An 8,815-nucleotide genomic window follows, 5' to 3' on the forward strand; every position below is an offset into this window, starting at 1 on the left:
CACCGGAACAGATGCATCTTCGATGGCCACCACCCATCTGTCAGCCGCTCTGTCAACGAGATTCGCGAGGAGGCAAGACTCTGGGCTCGCGCGGGCGCCACATGTCTCGCGATGATCATGCCAGAGCCATAGTCTAGGGCCCTGTGGTTGGCGCACCCACCTTCTCGTTGCGCCGAGGATGCCGTGGCATGCCATCGATGTGTTCATGCCCGGCAGCCCCTCTTCTTCCTCTTTCTAACTCTTGTACAATTGCCACTCTCTACCTATCAATGCAATGATACACAAGCCTTTTGCGTATTCGCGAAAAAAGAAGGCTAGCACAAACTGGGATACAGATCGAAAGAGGCGCAGGCCTCCTGCCCGGGATCCTCCTAAACTACTCCTGGTCGTCGTCAGCAGCCTGCACGTAGTAGTAGGCACCTCCAGTGTAGTAGGAGTTGTCATCGACGGTGGCGTCTGGCTCCTGGACTCCATCGTTTGGTCGCAACAATTGGGTATAGAAAGGGGGGGGGGGAGAGGGAGCAAAGCAACCGTGAGTACTCATCCAAAGTACCCGCAAGCAAGGAGATACACTAGATATGTATGCATTGGTATCAAATGGAAAAGGGGTATCATATGTGGACTGAACTGCAGAATGCCGGAATAAGAGGGGGATAGCTAGTCCTATCGAAGACTACGCTTCTGGCCACCTCCATCTTGCAGCACATAGAAGAGTGTAGAAGGTAAGTTCACCAAGTAGCATCGTGTAGCATAATCCTACCCGGCGATCCTCTCCTCATCGCTCTGTTAGAGAGCGATCACCGGGTTGTATCTGACACTTGAATGTTGGGGAACATAGCAGAAACTCAAAAAAATTCTACGCATCACCAAGATCAATCTATGGAGTAATCTAGCAACGAGGGAAGGAGAGTGCATCTACATACCCTTGTAGATTGCTAAGCGGAAGCGTTCAAGTGAACGGGGTTGATGGAGTCGTACTCGTCGTGATCCAAATCACCAATGATCCTAGTGCCGAACGGACGGCACCTCCGTGTTCAACACACGTACAGCCCGGTGACGTCTCCTACGCCTTGATCCAGCAAGGGGAGAAGGAGAGGTTGGGGAAGACTCCATCCAGCAGCAGCACGACGGCGTGGTGGAGGAGGAGGAGCGTGGGACTCCAGCAGGGCTTCGCCAAGCACTACGAGAGACGAGGAGGGAGAGAGGTAGAGCTGCGCCAACAGGGAGAGCAAATCACACGTGTTGGGCAGCCCCATATGTCACGTATATATAGGGGGAGGGGAGGGGCTGCGCCCCCACCTAGGTTTCCACCCCTAGGGGTGGCGGCCAGCCCTAGATCCCATCTAGGGGGCGGCCAAGGGGGGGAGAGAGGGGAGGGGGCGCACCACTAGGTGAGCCTTAGGCCCATCTGAGCCTAGGGTTTCCCCCTTTTCCCTTCTCTCTTCGCCTTGGGCCCTGGTGGGGGGCGCACCAGCCCACCTGGGGCTGGTCCCCTCTCACACTTGGCCCACGCAGCCCTCTGGGGCAGGTAGCCCCACCTGGTGGACCCCCGGGACCCTCCCGGTGGTCCCGGTACGTTACCGATAGCACCCGAAACTTTTCCGGTGACCAAAACAGGACTTCCCATATATAAATCTTTACCTCCGGACCATTCCGGAACTTCTCGTGACGTCCGGGATCTCATCCGGGACTCCGAACAACATTTGGTAACCGCGTACATACTTTCCCTATAACCCTAGCATCATCGAACCTTAAGTGTGTAGACCCTACGGGCTCGGGAGTCATGCAGACATGGCCGAGACAACTCTCCGGTCAATAACAAACAACGGGATCTAGATACCCATGTTGGCTCCCACATGCTCCATGATGATCTCATTGGATGAACCATGATGTCAAGGATTCAATCAATCCCGTATACAATTCCCTTTGTCTAGCAGTACGATACTTGCCCGAGATTCGATCGTCGTTATCCCGATACCTTGTTCAATCTCGTTACCGGCAAGTCTCTTTACTCGTTCCGTAACACATCATCCTGTGATCAACTCCTTGGTCACATTGTGCACATTATGATGATGTCCTACCGAGTGGGCCCAGAGATACCTCTCCATTTACACGGAGTGACAAATCCCAGTCTCGATTTGTGCCAACCCAACAGACACTTTTGGAGATACCTGTAGTGTACCTTTATAGCCACCCAGTTACCTTGTGATGTTTGGTACACCCAAAGCACTCCTACGGTATCCGGGAGTTGCACAATCTCATGGTCTAAGGAAATGATACTTGACATTAGAAAAGCTTTAGCATACGAACTACATGATCTTTGTGCTAGGCTTAGGATTGGGTCTTTTCCATCACATCATTCTCCTAATGATGTGATCCCGTTATCAACGACATCCAATGTCCATGGTTAGGAAACCGTAACCATCTATTGATCAACGAGGTAGTCAACTAGAGGCTTACTAGGGACATGGTGTTGTCTATGTATCCACACATGTATCTGAGTTTCCTATCAATACAATTCTAGCATGGATAATAAACGATTATCATGAACAATGAAATATAATAATAATAACTAATTTATTATTGCCTCTAGGGCATATTTCCAACAGTCTCCCACTTGCACTAGAGTCAATAATCTAGTTCACATCGCCATGTGATTAACACTCACAGGTCACATCGCCATGTGACCAACATCCAAAGAGTTTACTAGACTCAATAATCTAGTTCACATCACTATGTGATTAACAATCAATGAGTTCTGGGTTTGATCATGTTATACTTGTGAGAGAGGTTGTAGTCAACGGGTCTTGCCATATTCAGATCCCTATGTATTTCGCAAAACTTTATGTCATATCGTAGATGCTGCTACCACGTTCCACTTGGAGCTATTCCAAATTGTTGCTCCAATATACGTATTCGGTATCTCTACTCAGAGCTATCTGGATAGGTGTTAAGCTTGCATCGACGTAACTCTTTACGTTAAACTCTTTATCACCTCCATAACCGAGAAACATTTCCTTATTCCTCTAAGGATAATTTTGACCGCTATCTAGTGATCTACTCCTAGATCACCTTTGTACCCTCTTGCCAGACATGTGGCAAGTCACACATCTGGTGCGGTACTCAGCATGGCATACTGTATAGAGCCTATGACAAAAGCATAGGGGACGACCTTCGTCCTTCCTCTTTCTTTTGTCGTGGTCAAGCTTTGAGTCTTACTCAACTTCACACCTTACAACTCAGGTAAGAACCCCTTCTTTGACTGATCTATTTTGAACTCCTTCAAAAACATGTCAAGGTGTGCGTTCTTTGAAAGTATCATCGGGCGTTTTGATCTATATCTATAGATCTTGATGCCCAATTTGTAAGCAGCTTTATCCAGGTCTTCCTTTGAAAAACACACTTCAAACAACCGGTTATGCTTTCCAGAAATTCTACATTATTTCGGATCTATAATATGTCATCCACATATACTTATCAGAAATGTTGTAGTGCTCCCACTCACTTTCTTGTAAATACAAGTTTCTAACAAACATTGTATAAACCTAAAAGCTTTGATCACTCCATCAAAACATATATTCCGATTCCGAGATGCTTGCTCTAGTCCATAGAAGGATTGCTGGAGCCAGCATACCTTTTAGCATCCTTAGGATCGACAAAACTTTGATTGTATCACATACAACTCTTTCTTACGAAAACTTGGTAAGAAAACTTGTTTTGACATCCATCTGTAAGATTTCATAATCAAAAAATACAGCTAATGCTAACATGATTCCGACGGACTTAAGCATCGCTACGGGTGAGAAATTCTCATCGTAGTCAACTCCTTGAACTTGTGAAAAGATTCTTTCCCACAAGTCGAGCTTCATAGACGGTAACATTACCGCCCACGTCCGTCTTCTTCTTAAAGATCCATTTATCTCAATGGCTTGCCGATCATCAAACAAGTCCACCAAAGTCCATACTTTGTTCTGATACATGGATCCTATCTCGGATTTCATGGCTTCTAACCATTTGTCGGAATACGGGCCCACCATCGCTTCTCCATAGCTCGTAGGTTCATTGTTGTCTAACAACATGATATCCAAGACAGGATTATCGTACCACTCAGGAGTAGTACATATCCTTGTCGACCTACGGGGTTCGATAGCAACTTGATCCAAAGCTTCATGATCACTATCATTAACTTCCTATTCAACAGATGTAGGCTCCACAGAAAACATCTTTCTGTGTTGCATCACTCTCTGGTTGAAATAAAGGTTCGACAACCTCATCAAGTTCTATCTTCCTCCCACTCAATTCTTTCGAGAGAAACTCCTTCTCGAGAAAGGACCCGTTCTTAGCGATAAACAATTTGCCCTCGGATCTGAGATAGAAGGTATACCCAACTGTCACCTTTGGGTATCCTATGAAGATGTGTTTGTCCGCTTTGGGTTCGAGCTTCTCCGGCTGAAGCCTTAAGCATCGCAGCCCCAAACATTACAAAACGACAACTTTGGTTTCTTGCCAAACCAATGTTCACACGATGTCGTCTCAACGGACTTAGATGGTGTCCTATCTAAAGTGAATGCAGCTGTCTTTAACGCGTAACCTCAAAATGAAAACGGTAGATCGGTAAGAGACATCATAGATCGCACCATATCTCATAAGGTTCGATTACGACGTCCGGACACACCATTACCCTGTGGTGTTCCAGGTGGCTTCAACTGTGAAACAATTCCACAATGTCTTAAGTGTTTGCCAAACTCATAACTCAGAAATTCTCATTGATCAAATCACAGGAATTTGATCTTCTTGTTACGATGATTCTTAACTTCACTCTGAAATCGCTTGAACTTTTAAACGTTTCAGACTTGTGCTTCATTAAGTAAATATACCTATATCTACTCAAATCGTCAGTGAATATGAGAAAATAGCGATATCCACTTCACGCTTCAATTCTCATTGGATCACATGCATCAACATGTATGATTTCCAACAAGTCACTTGCCCGTTTCATTGTACCTGATAACGGGGTCTTAGTCATCCTGCCCATGAGGCATGGCTCGCATGTGTCAAGTGATTCAGAATCAAGTGACTCCAAACATCCATCGACATGGAGTTTCTTCATGCATCTTATGCCAACATGACCTAAGCGGCAGTGCCACAAGAAAGTGGTACTATCATTATTAACTCTACATCTTTTAGCGTGAACATGTGTATTACCACGTCCGAGATTCAATGAACCATTCACATAGGGTGCATGACCATGAAAGGTATTATTCATGTAATCAGAATAACCATTATTCCCTAACTTAAATGAATAACCGTATTGCAATGAACATGATCTAATCATATTCATGCTCAACGTAGACACCTGATAACATTTATCTAGGTTCAATACTAATCCCGAAGGCAGATGGAGTGTGCGATGGTGATCTCATCAACTTTGGAAACAATTCCAACACACATCGTCACCTCGCCCTTAGCCAGTCTCCGTTTAGTCCGTAGCTTTTGCTTCAAGTCACCAATAATAGTAACTGAACTAGTATCCAATACCCAGGTGCTACCAGGAGTACTAGTGAGGTACACATTAATGACACGTATAAATTTTGTTGAAGTTGCCAGCCTTCTTATCTACCATGCATTTGGGGTAATCCCGCTACCAGTGACCGATCCCTTTACAATAGAAGCACTTAGTCTCGGGTTTGGGTTCAACCTTGGGTTCCTTCACTGGAGCAGCAACTGGTTTGCCATCCATGAAGTTTCCCTTCTAGCCCTTACCCTTCTTGAAACCAGTGGTCTTGTTAAACCATCAACACTTGATGCTCCTTCTTGATTTCTACCTTTTGCGGTCTTAAGCACCGCGAACAGCTCTGGGATCAACTCCATCCCTTGCATGTCATAGTTCATCACGAAGATCTAGTAGCTTAGTGATAGTGTCTAGAGAACTCTATCAATCACTATCTTATCTGGAAGTTTAACTCCCACTTGATTTAAGTGATTGTAGCACCCAGACATTCTGAGCACATGCTCACTAGCTGAGCTATTCTCCTCCATCTTGTTGGAAAAAGAACTTGTCAGAGGTCTCTTACCTCTCAACACGGGCATGAGCCTGAAATCCCAATTTCAGCTCTTGGAACATCTCATATGTTCTATGGCGTTCAAAACGTCATTGGAATCCCGATTCTAAGCCGTAAAGTATGGTGCACTAAACTATCAAGTAGTCATCAGGATGTGTCTATCAGGTGTTCACAACATCCACAGACGATGTTGTAGGGGTTTGCACATCGAGCGGTGTATCAAAGACGTAAGCCTTCTGTGTAGCAGTGAGGACACTCCTCGGACTACGGACCTAGTCCGCATCATTGCTTACAATATCTTTCAACTTAATCTTTCTCTAGGAACGTATTGAAACAGGGAGCTACAAGATGAGCTATTTATCTACAACATATTTGCAAAGACAATTTAGACTATGTTCATGATAATTGAGTTCATCTAATCAAATTATTTAATGAACTCCCACTCAGATAGACACCCCTCTAGTCATCTAAGTGAAACATCATCCGAATCGACTAGGCCGTGTCCGATCATTACGTGAGACGGACTAGTCATCAACGGTGAACATCTCATGTTGATCGTATCTTCTATACGACTCATGTTCGACCTTTCGGTCTTCCGTGTTCCGAGGCCATGTCTGTACATGCTAGGCTCGTCAAGTCAACCTAAGTGTTTCGCATGTGTCCCGAGGCCATGTCTGTACATGCTAGGCTTGTCAACACCCGTTGTATTCGAATGTTAGAATCTATCACACCCGATCATCACGTGGTGCTTCGAAACAACGAACCTTCGCAACGGTGCACAGTTAGGGGGAACACTTCTCTTGAAATTTTAGTGAGGGATCATCTTATTTAAGCTACCGTCGTTCTAAGCAAATAAGATGTAAAACATGATAAACATCACATGCAATCAAATAGTGACATGATATGGCCAATATCATTTTGCTCCTTTTGATCTCCATCTTCGGGGCTCCATGATCATCGTTGTCACCGGCATGACACCATGATCTCCATCATCGTGTCTTCTTGAAGTTGTCTCGTCATCTATTACTTCTACTACTATGGCTAACGCTTTAGCAATAAAGTGAAGTAATTACATGACGTTTATGTTGACACACAGGTCATAAATAAATTAAGACAACTCCTATGGCTCCTGCCGGTTGTCATACTCATCGACATGCAAGTCGTGATTCCTATTACAAGAACATGATCAATCTCATACATCACATATATCATTCATCACATCCTTTTGGCCATATCACATCACAAGGCATATGATGCAAAAACAAGTTAGACGTCCTCTAATTGTTGTTGCAAGTTTTTACGTGGCTGCTATAGGTTTCTAGCAAGAACATTTCTTACCTACGCGAAAACCACAACGTGATATGCCAATTTCTATTTACCCTTCATAAGGACCCTTTTCATCGAATCCGATCTGACTAAAGTGGGAGAGACAGACACCCACTAGCCACCTTATGCAACTAGTGCATGTCAGTCGGTGGAACCAGTCTCATGTAAGAGTACGTGTAAGGTTGGTCCGGGCCCTTCATCCCACGATGCCGCTGAATCAAGATAAGACTAGTAACGGCAAGTAAATTGACAAAATCGACGCCCACAACTGCTTTGTGTTCTACTCGTGCATAGAAACTACGCATAGACCTATCTCATGATGCCACTGTTGGGGAACGTAGCAGAAATTCAAAAAATTTCTACGCATCACCAATATCAATCTATGGAGTAATCTAGCAACGAGGGAAGGAGAGTGCATCTGCATACCCTTGTAGATCGCTAAGCGGAAGCGTTCAAGTGAACGGGGTTGATGGAGTCGTACTCGTCGTGATCCAAATCACCGGTGATCCTAGTGTCGAACGGACGGCACCTCCGTGTTCAACACACGTACAGCCCGGTGACGTCTCCTACGCCTTGATCTAGCAAGGGGAGAAGGAGAGGTTGGGGAAGACTCCATCCAGCAGCAGCACGACGGCGTGGTGGTTGTGGAGGAGCACGGGACTCCAGCAGGGCTTCGCCAAGCACTATGAGAGACGAGGAGGGAGAGAGGTAGGGCTGCGCCAACAGGGAAAGCAAATCACACGTGTTGGGCAGCCCCATATCTCGCGTATATATAGAGGGAGGGGAGGGGCTGCGCCCCCACCTAGGTTTCCACCCCTAGGGGTGGCAGCCAGCCCTAGATACCATCTAGGGGGCGGCCAAGGGGGGAGAGAGGGGGACACACCACTAGGTGAGCCTTAGGCCCATCTGAGCCTAGGGTTTCCCCCTTTTCCCTTCTCTCTTCGCCTTGGGCCCTGGTGGGGGGCGCACCAGCCCACCTGGGGCTGGTCCCCTCTCACACTTGGCCCACGCAGCCCTCTGGGGCAGGTAGCCCCACCTGGTGGACCCCCGGGACCCTCCCGGTGGTCCCAGTACGTTACCGATAGCACCCGAAACTTTTCCGGTGACCAAAACAGGACTTCCCATATATAAATCTTTACCTCCGGACCATTCCGGAACTTCTCGTGACGTCCGGGATCTCATCCGGGACTCCGAACAACATTTGGTAACCGCGTACATACTTTCCCTATAACCCTAGCATCATCGAACCTTAAGTGTGTAGACCCTACGGGCTCGGGAGTCATGCAGACATGGCCGAGACAACTCTCCGGTCAATAACCAACAGCAGGATCTGGATACCCATGTTGGCTCCCACATGCTCCACGATGATCTCATTGGATGAACCACGATGTCAAGGATTCAATCAATCCCGTATACAATTCCCTTTG

The sequence above is a fragment of the Triticum dicoccoides genome, chromosome 6A (genome assembly GCF_002162155.2).
Source record: "Triticum dicoccoides isolate Atlit2015 ecotype Zavitan chromosome 6A, WEW_v2.0, whole genome shotgun sequence".
Lineage (NCBI taxonomy): Eukaryota > Viridiplantae > Streptophyta > Magnoliopsida > Poales > Poaceae > Triticum > Triticum dicoccoides.